We start from the raw sequence: 20,433 nt of genomic DNA, 5'->3' as shown, positions 1-20,433 counted from the left end.
ATATTTGCCTGCCCAATCAGGGAGTCTGACCTGTGTTATATATTGAGGAGTGTCAGGGTTACTGACACGCCAGATTCTGACTTTGTATCTGCAGCACTTCACAGAATCATCGAACCCTACAGTACAGAAGGAGGCCATTCAGCCCATCGAGTCTGCACCGACCACAATCCCACCCAGGCCCTATCCCCGTGATCCCATGCATTTACTCTAGCTGGTCCCCCTGACGGGCAATTTAGCATGGCCAAACCACCTGACCCGCACATCTTTGGAGTGTGGGAGGAAACCGGTGCACCCAGAAGAAACCCACGCAGACACGGGGAGAACGTGCAGGGTCCATATGAATAGTGACTCAAGCCGGGAATCGAACCTAGGACCCTGGCGCCATGAGGCATCAGTGCTAACCACTGTGCCATCGTGCCACCCCTTAGGAGTGGAATAGAGTTTGTAAATAAAAGGAATCTGATGAAGGGACATCAGCTTCTGAGGAGTTATTTCAACATCCAACCTGTTTTAGCGACTCTAGATAGGAACTCCCTTGTTGGACTAAGAAGAACTGAGGAGAACGGGAAGGTTTTGAATCATATACAACTTCTCAAGCTGTGACAGAAATCATCGGCAAATAACTTGTGTTCGTTCCAGTGAAGAAAGTGAGGGCTCTGATAATCTTGTTCAGTCATTTTAGAACCACTGAAGTACATTATAGTGAACACAGCCCTGACAGTAAGGTGATGTTTGCAATTTTAATGGAGCGTGTAATGACAGATCAGTATCTTGGGTTGTTACTTATGGCAGTTTACTGGTGTTGAGTTATCTGGTACGGTGTATCCTTGACCTTCTCAGTTAAGCTTCAAGAAGCAGAAACTGCGGGGGGAAAAAATGTATAAATTCCAAGGAACTAAGGTGACTGAAACATTAAAAAAAAACTTTCACCAGAAATAAACAATGCGTGCTGCCTATTTATTGCACCAGTCTCTCTGGCACTGGCACAGCTAACTCCAGCAAGGAGTTGACACACTTTCATAGGCGAGGCTCAGGTAGAAATTTCGCAGTAAGATTGAAAAAGCCTTCCTTTTGAATGGAGTGCCCCCTTGAGAGAAAAGAAAAAGCTGCAAGACGGTTATTTTTCTGAGATGGGTAGTTGGGTGGGTTGGGGGGGTGTGGGGCGGTGGTTAACGTATCAGAGGCAAGATAAAATAAGTCAATGAAAAGCATCAGTGGCAAACAATTAATGAACACGAGGAGGTGTTGACTCATCCTCCCAATCGCCTGCTCCCAGTGCCAAAAAGCAGCAGCTTTGCAGATAAGAAGGCATTAATTCATCTTCATTTGTTAATGTTAATTGGAAGAGCCTGTCAGGGCTTGTAGGAGGGGATTTATTGATGCAGTGGTTGCGATTTAGAGGAGAAGCTCATTTAAAGCCAGCAGCACTAAAGTACAACCAAAGTTTGCAGAAACAAAGCAAGCATGTACACAGTAGCACATACTATAAAGCTGCTGTATCTTTGGGAGTTTATATACAACTGACATTTAAACTGCTTTGAAATGTGTCCCTTGAGCCCAGTAGAAGGGGCAGTTGGGCTGGGTGTATAAGGCGAGTCTGATCTGACATTACCCATCTTACAACTTTAAAGATGCTCTACTGGAGCAAGGGCAGTATGGATGGCACAGTGGTTAGCACTACTGCCTCACAGCGCCAGGGACCACGGTTCAATTCCTGGCTTGGATCACTGTCTGTGTGGAGTTTGCACATTCTCCCCATGTCTGCTCCAGGTGCTCACATTTCATCCCACAGTCCAAGGATGTGTGGTTTAAATGGATTGGCCATGCTAAATTGCCCCTTTGTGTCAGGGGGACTACAGCAGGGTAAATGGTGTTAGGACCTGCCGGGATTGTGTTGAGTGCAGACTCGATGAGCCAAATGGTCTCCTTCTGCATTGTAAGTTTTCTATGACGTTATTGTTGATAATGTCCATTTAACAGTATCATCATAGTTAGAACTATTCCTATCAAGTGAGGACAATATTAGACACGGCTGTGATGATGACCCCCCCCCCCTGCCTCAGCCAGATATGCTTCCCATGCTGCATTGCCCCCCCTGAAGAATGATCATCTTGGTGACAGCAGTGAAAGTCTGTCAGCGGAACGCACTGCCTACTGGGGAGGAAGGCAGGGAACTGGACAGAAAACTGTGCTCAACTTTCTGAAGTTTAAATTCTAGCTTATTAACTGAGTGCATTCACAGAAATTAATGGGCTCTTCCTCTGTCAATGCCTCACTTTTAAGCTTCTCATCCTTGTTTCCAGTGGCCTCACCTCTCCGTACCTCTAATCTGCTCCAGCTCCTCACGTCTGAGATCTTTGCACGTCTCCAGTTTCCTCATGATTATACTTGATTTTAATCACTCCACCAACCGCAGCCATTTTTTTCAGTTGCCTGGGCCCTAAGCCCTAAACCCTCCCCAAGCCTTGCTATCTCAGTCTCAGCTTTTTAAGATGCTCTTTAAAAGCTTCCTCTTTGATCTGTCCTAATAACTCCTTACGTGGCTCAGTTTCAGATGCCTGTGAAATATCTTATTATGTTGTACTATATTAAAGGGTGTGTGTGCAGGCTCCAGGCCCCTCTTAAGTCTCTGGTAAACTCATGTTGCCATAGGACCATAGAATTCCTACAGTACAGAAGAGGTCATTCAGCCCATCGAGTTTGCACTGACCACAATCCCACTCAGACCCTATCCCCATAATCGCATGTATTTATCCCAGCTATTCCCCCTGACACCAAGGGGCAATTTTAGCACGGCCAATCAACCTAACTTGCACAACTTTGGACTGTGAGGGGAAACTGGAGCACCCAGAAGAAAACCATGCAGACATGGGGTGAATGTACAAACATGGGGACAACATGCAAACTCCACACAGACTGTCCACCCGAGGCCGGAATTGAACATGGGTTCGTGATGCTGTGAGGCAGCAGTGCTAACCACTGTGCCACCGTGCCTCCCATAAAACAAATACGAAAACAATTACAACATGGAAATAACCTGACCAGATAACCCTGAATGGATTTTGTATACGTCTGCAACAACTTTGTTCTCTTGTTAAAGTAATCCAGTAAGTGCCTGCGTTAAAATAACAGCAGAGGGAATTTCACCCCCAGTGTTTTTTGTATTCATCTGTTACTGACACATGGTGTAATTTCGGTACCTTGCGCTGGAGTGTCTCAATTAAGAAAACCCATAATAAGCACACGGTTATAGCTGGAGCCAAGACTTTCAAACTGCAGGATTATTTCCAACTCCTGTTTTGGACTGGGATCCCCTCTCACAAGGCAAATGCACGATTCTAGTTTAACATTCTCAGGCAGCTGTCTCCAAATTGATGTTGTAAGGAGTATGTTAAAGAGGCTTGTCACCTTGTAAAGGGTATAACAAACACTTCACCAGCTTTGTAAACACATGAGTGTGCAGTGATGCGTTAGCTGATGTATTGATATTGTTGTGCTGGGTAATCACGGCTGCCAGTACTAATTTTTAAAGTTTAATTTAAAGCTATCACTGTAAATAAAGCAATGAGTCACTTTGCTGCTACATCACAAGTTTAAAAAAAAATTCTCTTGTATCCTTTCCTGTGGTTTTCCTGTATCTGCTTAATTGGGGAAAATGCAGCAAGAAATGTGAACTCAGATATTTAAATCCAGGGGGATATTATAATCAATACCCCCTTTTCACCTCTAATTAACATCAATTTTCTTCATCCTTCTATTCTGTTTAAAAGGACTGGTTTAAACACCTTCATTGATGCAACATATAAGTGCAAGGAACTGTGAGTGCAAACCTTCAGGAGTATACCCCTTTGGTTGAATAATTCTTCACTACGTTCACCGTACTCGCCCTAACATCCATCCCAAGCTTTGCTGCAATATTTAAACAAGTATTTAGAAGAGATATTATACCTGAGAGAGCCATTGGAAACAGGGTCTGGGTGAGTAAGGGGCTTACCAAGTGGGTGCACACAACTGATCCACCCTGAGGCTTTGGGGAATAGGAGGATTTAAAAAAAAACACTGGGGGGAATTCCCACCTCATCCCAATCTTTCCAGTCTCCAAATGGTATCTGCTACTGCCACAGCCCTGTTGCCCCCATTCCCCTGTCCCCACCAGCCACCATAACCATCTAGAGATTTCTTGGCCCACATTCTTTTCTCTCAGTAGGTTTTGAACTGGGGCAGCACGGTGGCACAGTGGTTAGCACTGCTGTCTCACAGCGCCAGGGACCCGGGTTCGATTCCTGGCTTGGGCCACTGTCTGTGTAGATTCTGCATGTTCTACCTGTGTTTGCGTGGGTTTCCTCCGGTTTCCTCCCATGGTCTGAAAAACGTGCTGGTTAGGTGCATTGGCCATGCTAAATTCTCCCTCAGTGTACCCCAAACAGTTGCCGGAGTGTGGCGGCTGGGGGATTTTCACAGTAACTTCATTGCACTGTTAATGTAAGCCTTCTTGTGACACAAATAAATAAACTTGAAAAAACTGAATTGCTTCACCCTGTAATGGAGAAGGTGCCTGTTCTATAACCTGCCTCTGCAATGTGAGACTTGGAGAAATGGTTAATGTCACAGTAATGACTGGGTCTTGTACGATGTAATTAGAATAATATTTAATTCAAGCAGGCTTTAGGGGAAAACGTATTCCACTTTCTATTTCCATACTGACTCAAAATTAAAGCAGTTGAGGAGAGCAATTCACTGGTGGATGAGGCATGGAATAATAATTGAGTTTGGAGCCATAGCTTGATGAAATAAATATAATTAAGTTATAAAACTGCCTGGATCAGTTTGTAAGTCCACTGTAGCAAGTTGATTATCTCGAGGTTTACAATGAATCACTACTCATCAAATGACACTCTTCATTGATGGATGGGTCCATGTTATTTTTATTAGATTATTGACTTGCCCAACTATTCCCTTCCTGCATCTGAACATCTCTGGGATTAAAATGTATGCTGGGTGGGGGGCTAGTTCTTGGAGAGAGCAGTCAGTCCAATGAGCATTGCTTTCTGATCCCACGTTATCCAGAGAATCTTCGCAGCCACTTCAAAGCTACTGACAAATTCTGGGATAAACCGAGGAAACAGCAGTATAGATCAGGCAGAATTTCCAACCAGTGTCGCGTACCAACCAACTCTTCCCTGCTGCCGTCAGACTTTTGAGTAGACCTAGCTCACATTAAGTTGATCTTTCTCTACACCCTAGCTATGACTGTAGCACTACGTTCTGCACTCTCTCATTTCCTTCCCAATGGACAGAATGCCTTGTCTGTAAAGTGCAAGAAACAATACTGTATGTGACAATAATAAATCAAATCAAATTCAAATCAAATATAACCCAGGCAAGATGGTGATGGCATAGTATTTTTGCTGTGGCGTAATAATCCCAGATCCTTGGTAATGTTCTGGGTATCTGAGTTCGAATTTGGAATATTGCATTCAGTTATGGTGGGAAAAATATCAGAAGGGCGTGGATGCTTTGGAGAGGGTGCAGAGGTTTACCAGGATCTTACATGGTCTGGAGGGTCTTAGGAGGGCAACCTGACATAAGTCTACAAAATTATGAGAGGCACAGATAGTGTGGATAATCAGAGGCTTTTTCCCAGGATGGAAGGGTCAACTACAAGAGAGCACAGGTTTAAGGTGAGAGCTGTTAATTTTAGGGGAGACTGCGGGGAAAGTTTTTCACACAGAGGGCGATGGGTGCTTGGGACTCACTGCCAGTGGAAGCAGGCACATTAGCAATGTTCAAGGTGTATCTTGATAGATATGTGAATGGGAGGTGATCGGAGAATAGAAACTGTGTATTGCGCAGGCTGGGCGGGTTGGTGGTGGTGCCAAAGGGCCTGGCCCTATGCTGAGTTGTTCTTTATTCTAACAACCGATGCAAGTATCGTATGTCATGCCTGAAAAGAAGGATCAACTTGTATGCTGACTATATGCAAACGATATGATTTTTGGTGGCCAGAAAAATTGAGTTGTCCTTTATGCCAGCTCAATTTCCACACCGCGAATTATGATACTGTGAATATATTTATTTATTTGTTTGTCGCAAGTAGGCTTACAGTAACGCCGTAATGAAGTTACTGTGAAAATGCCCTAGTTGCCACACTCCGGTGCCTGTTCAGGTACATTGAGAGAGAACTTAGCATGGCCAACGCACCTAACCAGCATGTTTTTCAGACTGTGGGAGGAAACCGGAGCACCTGGTGGAAACCCACACAGACACGGGGAGAATGTGCAAACTCCACACAGACAGTGACCCAAGCTGGGCATTGAACCCAGGTCCCTGGCGCTGTGAGACAGCAGTGCTAGCCCTGTGCCGCTGTACTGCCCTATGTACTAAAGCAGATTTTCTCAACAATAATGCAAAATCAATATTGCAATTGTATGAAAACACTTGAATTGTATCAATGGTTGTTATTACATGGAGCAGTATGCTCAGTGTAGATTTAAAGTTCTATAATTATTTACAGAGGACAAAAGGCAGGCTGGTCAGTGAGAAATGATTTGTCACCATAGTGAAAATAAACAAAATATAAATAATAAATAGAATTTCAAAATCAGCGTCTTACCAAAAAATGGCAAAGTGTTAGGGTCTGACTGAAAACCAGTGTGCTTTTCTCCAGGCCTGTTTTTCCTCCAGATTTTATGGCACTTTGTCAAAATAAATGGGGGTGGGGGGTGTGGGGCGGGGGTTATGTTTCACACCATCGTGTTGAGGAACGGGGCCCAAACACAGCAAGGCTACTCTGCTGAGATCAGGAAAAATGATGCCCCAATCAGAGGAAAAAAAATAACCTCCTCCTCCCTCCCCCACCCACCCACCACAGAGGTCCCGGGGCTCCCCCCACCCCCACCAATCAATGCTGGCATTGCTATCTCTCTCTTTCTCTCTGTCTCTGTCTCTCTCTCTCTCTCCACCACCTTAACAGTCACTGCCTGTGTAAAGTTTGCACATTCTCCTTCCGTCTGTGTGAGTTTCCTTCGGGTGCTGCAGTCTCCTCCCACAGTGCAAAGATGTGCATGTCAGATGGATTGGCCTTGCTAAATTGCCCCTTAGTGTAGGGGAGATTAGCAGGGTAAATATAGAGGTTCACAGGGATAGGGTCTGGATGGGAATGTTTTTGGTGCAGGCTGAATGAACCGAATGGCCTTCTGCATTGTAGGCATTCTGTGAATCTTTGAATTGAATTTCCCGATTTTGTCTGGATTTTCATCCCATGTCACCGCTTTCTCTGAAAATTGCCCCCAGCGACATGGTGAGTAAGAAGAAAAAAGACAAGTGATGAGAAATTGGGCTTCAGGATTCTCACTGCTCAGACACGACAGGTATGCTTCTGGCACCAAGATGGTTCCCTCTGTGTAAGAATCCTGGGAGACCCCTTGGATTTTTGCGAATTAGTAAGCACTAAATTAAACACTAAGACCGGCTGTGGATTCATTTTTGGAATTTTAATTTGATTGTTACGCTTATCATGTTTTTATTCCTGTTGTGATTATGCTGCAGGTAAGGATGGTTGACCGGTGTGACAGGGTGGGAGATTATTCACTGGCCTGATGTTTTATTGCTCTGAAAGGTTTAAAAGGGGTAAATGGACAAAGGGCATCAGCAGTAACCTAGCCGAGTGTGAGAACAGACCACTGCAGTGAAAGAATACATTTGCCCAATGAAGGCCCAAACCACACCGGAATGCTCCCATTATAAATCAGACTGGACACTAACCTGTTGAAGACATTAGTACATGTGAATTAATGCCCACTGAGTATTGCAGAGCAGGCAGGTCACAATTTGCTGCCAGTTTGGAGCTCAGCATTTGCGCCGACGCACCTTTACAACCTGACATAATTCAACATGTGTGAAACACAGAATGTGGCACGGTGGCACAGTAGTTAGCACTGATGCCTCACAGCACCAGGGACCCAAGTTCAACTTCCAGCTTGGGTCACTTTTGTGTGGAGTTTGCATGTTCTCCCCGTGTCTGCGTTGGTTTCCTCCGGGTGCTCCAGTTTTCTCCCACAGTCCAAAAGACGTGCTGGTTAGGTGCATTGGCCGTGCTGAATACTGCCTCAGTGTACCCGAACAAGGTGCCAGAGCGTGGAGACTATGGGTTTTTAACTTCATTGCAGTGTTAATATAAGCCTACTTGTGACACTAACAAACAAATAAATAAATACCACCCTTCCCACTGCCACTATTTGAGGGAATCACCAACCATTATAAGTTACCTTCAAACTGATTTATTCTGACTGCTGCTCCAATTTTACAAGTGTTTCGTGCTTTCCATAGTTATGCCAAGTTGCGAAGGTTTACAGAAAGTGATGTGGCTGGTGCTGGAGCATGTTTTCCTGACTTCAATGCTTCTGTACGAACCAGTTCCTCCCAGACATGGGCACAGGATCTGGAATACAACATGACTTTCTAAAATGGCAGGAGGGAGGGTGGAGCATGGCAGCTCCAGATCCCAGAAGAGCTTGTTCCTTTCTGCCAGGCTGAAGGACGGAACAACAGAGGCTCCAGTTAGCGCCACCAGATTTTCCCTGCTGGTGTAGTGACCAGGTAAAGCACTAACAGTCGTGCACAAGGAATGAACCTCGACCCAGAAAACTGGGCCTTGGGTGGTCACTGAGGAAGTCATGTCCCGAAGTAACCTGCCCCAAAGAGACAAATCCTGCCATTTGCTATTACTTTTCAGTCAAATCCACAATCTTAAAAACACAGAAAATTGATTTTGTTGGCGATTCATTGAGAGGCTGAAGAATGGAGTAATATTAGGTTGCTGTTTGCTATAACTCAATGTGAGTGTAAAGCTTTTTCATTGCACCAACTAATGCAGGGAAATCTGTCACTGCAAATGCAGCATTTTGTTTCTAGGAGAAGCAATTTTGTTACCATCTTCAAACTCAATTGTCATTGAATGTGTATTGGCCGGCTTATTTACCAGCTATCCACTGCACGCTAAAAGCCAATGCTCTTGACTCTTGACAGGTGTCATTTGATTTTATCCCGAGCAGATTTGCCACCTTTCACTTAGATCACAAAAGCATCTAGTTTGTCACTAATTGGTGTAAAATTGACGATCTCGCTAAGAGGTCAGAGATTAGCTGATGTATTGAATGGATAAATGGCACAGTCGGAAGTATGCAGCCACAGTGGGAATAAGAGCCATTGTTGGGATATTTTGTAAATCCAAATGCACTACATCTATTGGTTCTCCTTTATCCACTCATATTGCTACACCCCTAAAGAACTCTAGTACATTTGTCAAACACAGTTTCCCTTTCCCAGAACCCTGTCTCTCCTTGATCATATTATCATCCTTCTCCATGGCTTGCTCCAATCTGCCTAATAATTGATTCTAGCATTTTCCCAATTACAAATATTAAGCTAACTGGCCTATAGTTTCCTGCTTTCTCTCTCACTTCTTTCTTGATTTGTACATTTGAGGTTTTCTAGTCCCCGAGAACCTTTCCGGAATACAGGGAATTTTGGAAGGTTACAACCAATGACTCCTCTATCTTATCAATATCCTTTAAGAGCCTAGGATGCAGGCCATAAGGTACAGATGATTGTCAGCTCTTAGTTCTATTAGTTTTCCTCATACTATTTCTCTAGTGATTGTTTAAAGTCTCTCTCACCCTCTATCTTGATTTTTTAAAAACTTTTCTTGGGGTGCTGTCTGTGCCTTCCACTGTGAAGATAGATGTAAAATATCTACTCAACGTCTTTGTTGTTTCCATATTTCTCAGTATTAATTCCCCAGTCTCACCCTCTAAGTCACTAGTGCGTACTTTGGCTACTCTCTTCCTTTTCATACATTTCTAGAAGCTTTTACAGCCCAAATATGTGTAAGTTGGGTGGATTGGCTGTGATAAATTGTCCATTAGTGTCAGGGGGATTAGTAGGATAAATATATGGGGTTATAGAGATAGGCCTGGGTGGGATCATTGACGGCTCGATGGGCCAAATGGCCTCTTTATGCACTTTTGGGTTTTCTATAATTCTACTGTCTAATTTTTTTTCCCAATTTTCTCTCGTGCTCCAATTTCTCTCCCTTTTTCTTAGTCATCTTCTGCTGGTTTCTAAAATGTTTCCAATCTTCTGGACTGCTCCTAATCTTTGCAGCATTGTGCATCTTTTTTTGAATTTGTAACTTCCTTTGTTAGCCACAGATGATGCCTCCTTCTTGTAACAGCTTGCTTTCTCAGTAGTACATACCCTTGAGAGTAATGAAATTTCTCTACCATCAACAGAAGGAGGTCATCTGCCCCATTGAATCTGCTGAACACATCTTGACTCATGCCAGGTCCAATTCACCCATCAACCCTGTGCTTGCTGATTCACATTAACTCTTAGTCAAGAAAAGTCTTGATTTTAAAATTCTTATCCTGTTTTTGTGGCCTCTCCCCTCCCTATCTCTTTAGTCTTTTCCCATTGTGCTTATCCAATTTTGGCCTGTCCCTTCATCTCACAAGGCCTTGAACCCTGGAATTCCCTACTTACTTAACCAGGTTTTTGGCCATGTGCCCCAATACCTTCCTATGTGACTCAGCCTTCAATCTTTCTCTATAAAGTTCCTGTGACGTGTGCTTTGGAGCATTTTAATACGTTGAAGGTGCTGTATAAATACAAGCTACTGTTGTTATTGGTGACTCCAAGGCCCACTTGTCGATGACAGCTGACGAGGGCCTGTCTTTACCTCAACTTTATTTTGTGACCATCATAAAGAATAGAAATGTTCAGAATATACATTATTCCTTAGAAATTATTTTTGTCATGGTATTAAACAGGATCGATTCGATTCCCTTGTATCCAACCCAGATGTGAAACCCTGCAGGCTTTTTGGGAACTCAGCTGAAATGTTTGAGCCTCAAAACTGCTGTTAGGTGTCATGTGCACTCAAGTTACATGCTGTAAATAAACTCCTCTCTCTGCTTGTTTTAATAGAAACATGGAGCGGCTTATTTTAAACAGGTTAGCTTCTCTATTGAAACAGCAGAGGGAAGAAGTATCATAGAATCATAGAACCCCTGCAGTGGAGAAGGAGGCCATTCAGCCCATCGAGTATGCACCAACTCTGAAAGAGAATCTTACCCATGTCCTATCCCCCAAACCCCACACATTCCCCATGGCTAATCCACCAACCTACACATGTTGGGACACTAAACGACAACTTAGCATGGCCAATCCATCTAACCTGCACGTCTTTCAACTGTGGAAGGAAACTGGAACACCTGGAGGAAACCCATGCAGACAGGGGGAGAATGTGTGGAATTTGCACAATCACCTGAGGCTGGAATTGAACCTGAGTCTCTGGTGCAGTGAGGCAGCCAAGCTAACCACTGTGCCACCGTACCACAGAAAGAACAATTATCCTTTTCTGAAATGCTGTGGACCAAGGAGTACGCAAGGTGTGAATCACATACTCTTAGACAGTGTGAAATCAGACAAACTGTGTTCACACTAAAACTGCTAATTAAATTTAATTCTGAGTAAAATAATTATACTGATGCTGGTATTTCAAGTAATCTGAATAGAACGTTTGACTTACACCACACTTTGACAATAATGCGAAAATTATAAAGTTTGAACTTTTAGCTTTCCAGTATCATTTGTCTGAAAGTTAAAGAACAATCTTCTTAACACCCGTTCTTAGTAAATCTAACATGCGTAGCAGAGTTATTGATGGATTGGAACATATTTAGTGCAGGCAGCCATCTGAGACCAAAGTTCAATTAATTTTATGCAACATTATTGGTTTCAAAAGGCTGAGAAGATGGAAGGGGTTCTTTATGAATAGATAGACATCCACAAGAATGGGTGTAGACCATTCAGCCCCTCGAGTCTGTTCTATCATTCAGAGACAGTATGGCTTTCCTGAACCAGAAGAGAATAGAGCCAACATTTCGAGTCTAGATGACTCTTTGTCATTTGCTGGAGATACAGTGAGGAAAAAGAAGAGGGTTGGTGCAATGACACAGCCTGGTTTGACCCCATTTTTAACTGAGACAGGGTTTGTGTTAACTCCCTTGTTGAGGATCATGGCTTACATGTCATGGTGGAGTAGACAATGGATTGTGATAAATTTCTGTAGAGAGTGCTGAAAAAATAGCCACAAAGCTCATCCCCAGGGTGAAGAGATCACAATTAGGAGACAGACTTGACAGACTTGGGTCTTCGTCCAAAAAATATTGGGAGACCCGAGAATTGATTGTATGAAGATAGATTTCTTCTTGCAAAAGTGTACTTTATTCACAAAATATCTGAAAGGAACATTACAAGGCATTTCAAATTATCAAAGCAGGAAAGTGCAATGATTTTCTTCAGAGACCAAAATGCACTCAGAGATGCTTCAGTTCAAAAATGAGAACTTTGCAAACATTTCAATATTTTTGTAACAGAGGGTGTAATTCTGTTCAAATTATGTACATTTGTCATGCTGCACTCTGCGGTGCCTCAGTAAAGTTTTATGCAGTTAGAATTAAACACAGAGTCCGACAGTGTCACTCAGTTACTAGCTCCTCTGTGCATCGGTTGAAAGCTCTTACTCGATGACCTTTCCCCATTGCGCCTTGGTGGTGGCTCTCCCATCTTGAGAGCACCTCTCAGCACCCAGTCCTGGACCTTGTATTGTGCAAGCCTGCAGCACTCGGGTGAGGACAGTTCTTTGCACTGATAGATAAACAAGTTCCGGGCAGAGCAAAGAATGTCTTTCACCGAGTTGATGATCCTCCAGCAGAGGTTGATGTTTGTCTCGGTCTGTGTCCCTGCGAACAGCCCGTAGAGCAAAGAGCCCAGCTTAGGATGAACCTCAAACACCACTGCATCTCTCTCCAGACATTCTTTGCAACAACACATTCCACAAGAGCTTAGTTCCAGGACTGATCACAGAGCAATTCTAGATCAGTAAGAACAGTTGATCAGAGAGACCTTAATGGGCCCCCATTTTTTTCTTTAATAATTCCATATTTACTCCATTGGTCTATTTGTGACCATCTCTTCCCCCCATCCCACTCCCGAGGAAACAGGAGCACTCGGAGGAAACCCACGCAGACACAGGGAGAACGTGCAAACATCACACAGACAGAGACACAAGCTAGGAATTGAACCTGGGTCCCTATGAGGCAGCAGTCCTAACCACTGTGCCACCACTTTTCCATTGGAAGAGGTGATATGATACGGTCCAGCTACTTGGAACTTTCCACAGCAACATGGCCAGACCGAACTTTAGTAACACCAGGAACAGGTAGAATCTCAGTACGCAGTGACACTTGAGGCAGAATTTTCTGGCTATGCTAACGCCAAGACTGGGAAAGCCCGCCAGAGGTCACCAGACCTTTGCACGGTCCGTGTCCCGCCCGATTCGATTTCCATGGTGGTGGGCGGGACGGGAAAATGCCGCCCTTGGTGTTTCTGTACCAAAGATCTACTCGCAGCTTGATGCAGCTGCGTAAAAAGGTGGCCATCAGGATGAGGGCAAGATTGGGTCTGTTTCCCCTCCCTTATCCAGAGATTTTTACAGAGGCCAAAATAGTACCACCTCACCTGCCCCAGAATCGGGGCTGGCAAGGCTCACAGAACGGCATTCACTGTTGGCCTCAGGCAGGATCTTATGAGCCTCAGGTGGGTGAGAGAGTAAAATTCCAGCAATGGTGTCACTTTGGACATGATCCACCTTTTGGGCACACACCCCCGTCATTTTATAAAGATAGTTAACAGCATCAAAAAGGTTAACTTGAAATTTAACTACATGCGTTGAACAAGAGGAACAGATTCAAAAAAGTTTTAAGATGGATATTGGGAAATCTATTTTCACACAAAGATAGATTAAAGCTTTTACCAAATAGATTAAAGGAATAAATGTGGAATTTTAAAGGAAGAATGGGGCCCATTAGAATCTGCCGACTGTTCTTGTTGATCTAGAATTGTCCTGTGATCGGTCTTGTAACTAAGTTTGTTTCACTGGATAAGGAATGTGGATTTTCCACTTTAAAAATTAGTACAGAATTATAATTCTCCAATTTATTTTGAAAGAAATAATACAAGTTAACAAAAGAAAATATTGGGAAGGAGACACTTCTTCAAGGCATAGAAACTCAGATTTTTGACTGCCTCCTAGCTCCATGGAAAGTTTTCTATTAACTCTATAGAAATGCTAATCAATTCACAAGAAAGTTTAGAAACCACTCAGTAAGTTGTCAATGGATGCAGAAAAATGCTAATTTTTTCACATGCCTACAAATAGCTGTCCAGCACGGCACTGGGGGAATATTGAGTTTAATTTGGGTCATATTTTATTGTGGAATAGTTAATGAAAAATAAATTCCTTGGACTGTTGACTCAACAGATCTTAATATCAGCATCCTAGCAGCTCCTGCCCTCCTCATTTCCAGCTCCCACCCCAGTGATCTCCAGAGTTTTAAGCTGGTAAAATTGAATCATTTATCTTTAGTTGTCAATCTGCATCAGTTCAGAATAATTTCAGACCTGTCTAAATTTTGACTTTGACTTTCAATACCCACAGCTGCAAACATATTTTGACAGACGTGATTTGACTAAATGAATCACTTCTTTCCCAAGCACCTATCCTTCTAAGAAACTCTGCAATACGGAATGAAATAGTAATGCTTTAAGCAAAGGTCATCAAGCTTACTCTTCCCAACTTTGATCAGTGTCCTATCTCTGATCTCCAATTAATTCTTCCTTTTTGAAAACTTCCCATGGTTTTCTGTTCCATGGCCCCACTTTAGTCTCCCAACAGTTCTATCATGCTATTTCTTCAACACCTTTAATAATTTGCTTTGTCACCTGTTCTGTACACATCAGAGGAACTCCCCTGGATTGGCCTGTGCTGGTACATACCCTTTGATGGCAGCACAGTGATTAGCACTGCTGCCTCACAGCACCAGGGACCCGGATTCAGTTCCAGCCTCGGGTCACTGTCTGTGTGGAGTTTGCACATTCTCCCCATGTCTGTGTGGGTTTCCTCCGGGTGCTCCAGTTTCCTCCCAGAGTCCAAAGATGTGCGGGTTAGGTTGATTGGCCGTGCTAAATTAGCATGGGTAGCAGAGGATTACCAGGGTAAATATGAGGAGTTTTGGGAATAGGGGCAGGGTGGAACTGTGGTCAGTGTAGACTTGATGGGCCAAATGGCCTCCTTCTGCACTGTAGGTATTCTATGATGTAGGGAAAAGCAAATCTGAGAGGGAATGCCAGCCTAAACTGTGGAGCCAGGAGGAGCACTTCCACAAAGGTTTCTGGCCATTTGAAGTCTACAACTTGCATGATGCAAGCTCTGCCCATCAGTCCACAAATTTCAATCAGGCTTCTAAAACTGTCCTTCAGACCATTATTTTCATTGCCAGCATCTTGTGAGCTGATAACTGTGGTTCATTAGCTTGCCCGGACATTCACAACGCTTCCTGCCAGTGTTCTGTTGGGAAATTCTTCGATTCTGGTCAATCTAGTGGAGATGGAAATGGAAAAGGACAAGCTGTTTGACAGAATGAACTTCTGAAGAAAGACAGACATAGGCACCATTAGGCAGGAAAGTGTTCCAGATATGAGAACAGGAAGGAAATCACTCATCAGCCTGTAGAACAGGGTGCAGAGAAGTCTTTTAAAGTCAAGTAAAATGGCCTATCTATATGGATAAGCAGGGAATACCCTTTTATGTTGCATTTTGCCAGTTTAAATTGTACTGGTTGAAATAAGGGACTCTGATAATAATTATTCCTGAATATCCTTGCACCATGCTATGAGATGCATTCACTTAATGATTCATCTAATGCAGAATTTAGTGGGCCAGTTTGCCACAGGCACAAACCCCACTATGGTCACTGATTTTCATGAGGGAGCCAAAATGGGATTTGCCCCTGCAAGATCTCAGTTTGAGACCTTCCCTGCCCTCCACCTATGACGTGATCAGATTCATGCCCAGAGGGAGTGTGAACATGGGGTGGCACATTGGTTAGCATTGCTGCCTCTCAGCGTCAGGAACCCGGGTGTGATTCCCGGCTTGGGTCACTGTCTGTGCGGAGTCTGCACATTCTCCCCGTGTCTGGGTAGGTTTCCTCCGGTGCTCTGGTTCCCTCCAACGTCCGAAAGATATGCCGGTTAGGTACATTGGCCATGCGAAATTCTCCCTCAGTGTACCCGAAGAGGCACCTGAGTATGGCAATTGGAGGATTTATGTTAACACTTTATTGCAGTGTTAATATAAGCCTATTTGTGACTAATAAATAAACTTTAACCTGATTTGCATAATGTTTAATACATTATCACATACTTAACGGCCATGATGCTTTAATGTCCACTCATTATCCTCCCACCCACTGGGCATAACGTCATGCCAGAGTGAATCACTACTAGTTTTTAGCAACACGTTAGCACAGCTGCCCCACAGCGCCAGGGACCCGGGTTCAATTCTGGCCTTTGGTGACTGTGTGGAGTTTGCCCATTCTCCCCGTGTCTGTGTGGGTTTCCTCCGGGTGCTCTGGTTTCCTCCCACAGTCCAACGATGTACAGCTTGGTTGGATTAGCCATGGTAAATGTGTGGGGTTACATGGATAGGGCGGCGAAGATAGTCTGTCAGGGAGTTGGTGCAAATCCGATGAACCAAGTGGCGGCCTTCTGCCCTGTAGGAATTTTATTCTATTCTAAAGATCACACCAGCGATGCGGAGTTGAGTATCGCCCCCCAGGTGGTGAGGGTCATGGCTGGGCAGTGCCCCAACCAGAACCTTCCTTAATTTACAAAATGGAGAACAAATCCACAAAAGCTCCATTGTGTTCAGCCAGTAAGTGATGATAGGTAGTGCTCCTCCTTGCTCACTGCACCACACCTGTACTAGGTTGAACTTGACAATGATTTTGTTATCAGCCCATATTTGCTTCACATTTGACTTATTGCTGTTGCATGCATTATCATACAGTGATAATAACATGCACGCTACACAGACAAAGCAGACCATTCATTGAGTACATGGGGAAAAAGGAAAGGAGAGGGTGAAGAATATAGTGTTACAGTCATAGCAAGGGTGTAGTGAAAGATCAACTTAAAGCAAGCGATCTGTCTGAAATTGAGGAACTAACCTGGTGTATGGCCACATGGTAGCAGAGTGGTTAGCGCTGCTGCCTCACAGTGTCAGGGACCCGGGTTCGATTCCCGGCTTGGGTCACTCTCTGTGTGGAGTTTGCATGTTCTCCCATGTCTGCATGGGTTTCCTCCGGGTACTCCAGTTTCCTCTCACAGTCCAAAGATATGTGAGTTAGGTGGATTGGCCATGCTAAGTTGCCCCTTAGTGTCAGGGGGACTAGCTAGGGTAAATGCATGGAGTTATGGGGATAGGGCCTGGGTGGGATTATGGTCGGTGCAGACTGGATGGACCAAATGACCTCTTCCTGCGCTTTAGGGATTCTACATGTAGCTACAATACAGGACTACATCAGATTAAATACTTGCAGCAGCAAGCTGTATACAAAACTAATTGATCCTACAAGTGATGGATTAGGTCAAAGTTTTGCAACCTTGAAGCGGGCTAACAGTCACACTAATGATCATCCTCACTGAAAGGGTTAAAAGACTCAGTTTAGCAGGAAAATCATGCACACTGCTAGCTGTGAGTAAGTACCCCAAGGGCACAAACTGTAGGTTCTTAGTTCTTGGACAAAAACAGCCCCTTTCTGACCTTAGTGTGTCAACCATCACAGAGTGTAAAACAATGTGGGGCTGTTCCTTGTTCAGTAACTAAATGGTCCAAAGATAACCTCGGGAGGCAACATTGCTCACCGCTTTACCAGGTTGTCACCTCAACTTCAGATACACCGCTTGCTGTTCCTAGCGAGACGTATATTAATTGAGTGTTTAATTGTATTCAGGCAGTGGGAACTAACTGGGGATTCACCTATGCTCCCATAAATACAAGAACAGTGGATCAGTGGTGTCTTTTTCAAATTGGGCTCTGAACGGATAATGCATTTACAAAATGCAATCAAAATAGGAGCGGACTGAAACTGTGGCTATTGAGTTTGGAGGTGCATGTTTCAAATGTGTGCCTCTGTAAAGAAACACTTACAAATGTGTAAAGGGTAGAGTGCAGTTCTGTCCTTCAGTGCCTGGCTACTTAAATAAAGCAATCCCAGCACACTATTCTGCACAAGTGATTGAGCTAGGAATTCACCGCTTTTTATTAAGAGAGGAATTATTATTATTATAATCATTCACTGGATGTGAGCATTGCTGGCTAGGCCACATTACCTTGGTCCATAGTGTGGCCTAAGGCTACAGACTGTGAGTGTATGTAATTCTACTGCTGTCAATCAATGGTTATCAGATGTTTTGATTGAAGGACCCCTTTCCAAAGCGATCACAGACCCGTTATTTAAATTATAATACCGAAGTGCTGTATGCAAAGGGTTTTTCAACAATGCTTTTAACGAAGCAGGTAATTATTTACAGTAACAATGTCCCCGATGCAGACAACAACGAGACAGGCCAGACAAACCAGAGATAAAAGATAAATGTGACTGCACTAATATTTTAGTGTGTGATAAGTGAATGGCTTTTAAAGTGGTTTAATGTGGTTAACGATTGCGCCGTAAGCCATTAATAGACTATCAGTTCACAGGTCACATCCAGTGCAAACAGCTATAGGCCAGACCTGTATCAGGCACAGTGTCACCAGATTCAGATGTTTGCACAGGTTCAAAGCAATTTAATATTTTAATTTTAAGGCAATAGCTTCCCATAAACATATCTTTAATTTCTTGAGTGTAATAGAATAAATCTGTAATAGAACTAAAATGTGACACCCTCGGGAATACTTTACTGACTTGGAGAAATCCAGTGCAGTTTCTCAGTGTTATTTAATTATTCAACGCATATACATTTTCGTTTCACTGCAGAAGATTTAAGTACAGCAGGCAACTTTTCCACGACTACAAGAATCAAACCAAAAAGAGATTACAGACTGGGGAAAATGCTGGAAGTATCCAGCAGGATAGGCAGCGTTATGGTGGCAGCTGCTCATTGCATGAGTGCAGACTGAAATCACCCCAATATCACAGCAGCTAATGGCCTCCCTCCTGCCAGAAGTAAATGTGAGGCTTGCTACTGTTAAATCCCATTGTGCTGAGGCTTCTAACTACTCCACAGCCAGGCGTCAGGGAACACTTCTTTATTCGGTTTATTCACTCCACACCCCAAACATAGACTGCCCACTCTGAGTGGATCCCAACGGCTCACCCCACATCCGAGGTCATCTGACCCGTTCCCCTAACGTTTTATTTTATCAGTGTAGGTTTACATTAACACTGCAATGAAGTTACTGTGGAAATCCCCTGGTCGCGGGAGGGAGGGAGAATTTAGCATGGCCAATCCGTCTAACCAGCACATTTTTCAGACTGTGGGAAGAAAGCAGAGCGCTCGGAGGAAACCCATGCAGACAACGTGCAGACTCCGCACAGACGGTCACCCAAGCTGGGAATCGAACCTGGGTCCCTGATGCTGAGTGGAAGCAGCACTAACTATTGTGCCACTGTGTCGCCCTTAGGGACAATGCCCCAACATACAAAACAGCTGCTAAAAACCATGGCAGTCAAAGCATCCGTCACTGAGGAGAAAGTCGTGTGTTTGGGAGCTGCAGAAGTGGACAACGTGCCAGCTGTTCATATGTTAATTTATGCAAAGTGGGCAACCTCTCTTTACTCCTTCGCACAACCTCCATACCATCCCTTGCCCTCCCTCCCCCCTCCGTCACTCACTTTGTGTTTTTTCACTACTTCTCTCATTATCCTGCCCAACATGGCTTCCCAAAGCTCTCACTTGTCTAGCCCAAACAGCTCGATCAAGATTTGCCTGGGCTTTGGGGTGTCCGTGGCTCCTCTTCCTCCTGGGCCTCCTGCAATACTGGCACTGGCCACCAATCCTGGGGTTAGTGCAGATCTACTGGCGAATTGGCCATGTTAAACTGACCCTTAGTGTCAGGGGGATTTGCAGGGTAAATATGTGGGGTTATGGGGATAGAGCCTGGCTGGGATTATCATTGGTGCAGGCTCGGTGGGCTGAATGGCCTCCTTCTGCACTGTAGGGATTCTACGATATGCATAAGAATTACAGAAAATGCAGCACCTGTGGCGAGAGAATAAAGCCAATGTTTTGAGCTCTCTCGGTATCTTCCTTGGCTCTATTCTCTCCCCACAGATGCTGTCAGAGCTGCTGAGATTTTCCAGCATTTTCTGTTTTTGTTTCAGATTCCAGCATCCGCAGTATTTTGCTCTAACCCTCAACACTTACGCTGAGATACGGGGAGCCCACCCTCAGGGGCCAATGGTGTGAGATTCTTTCAGAATGATCAACCTACTAGAATTGATCTGAGTGCAAGTCTGCGATGTT

General features: G+C 44.1%; 1 protein-coding gene across 1 annotated transcript in view; it reads left to right on the top strand.

The window, feature by feature from the left end:
• Nucleotides 1-20,433, top strand: part of LOC145355894 (transmembrane protein 132C-like) — a 928,035-nt gene that overhangs the window by 903,756 nt on the left and 3,846 nt on the right. The gene's annotated exons all lie outside the window — the stretch shown is intronic.

This window comes from Carcharhinus amblyrhynchos, chromosome 20, assembly GCF_965287045.1.
Source record: "Carcharhinus amblyrhynchos chromosome 20, sCarAmb.v2.hapA, whole genome shotgun sequence".
NCBI classification, from domain to species: domain Eukaryota; kingdom Metazoa; phylum Chordata; class Chondrichthyes; order Carcharhiniformes; family Carcharhinidae; genus Carcharhinus; species Carcharhinus amblyrhynchos.
The sequence above is the reverse complement of the archived record's forward strand: the minus strand, read 5'-3'. Positions and strand labels throughout refer to the sequence as shown.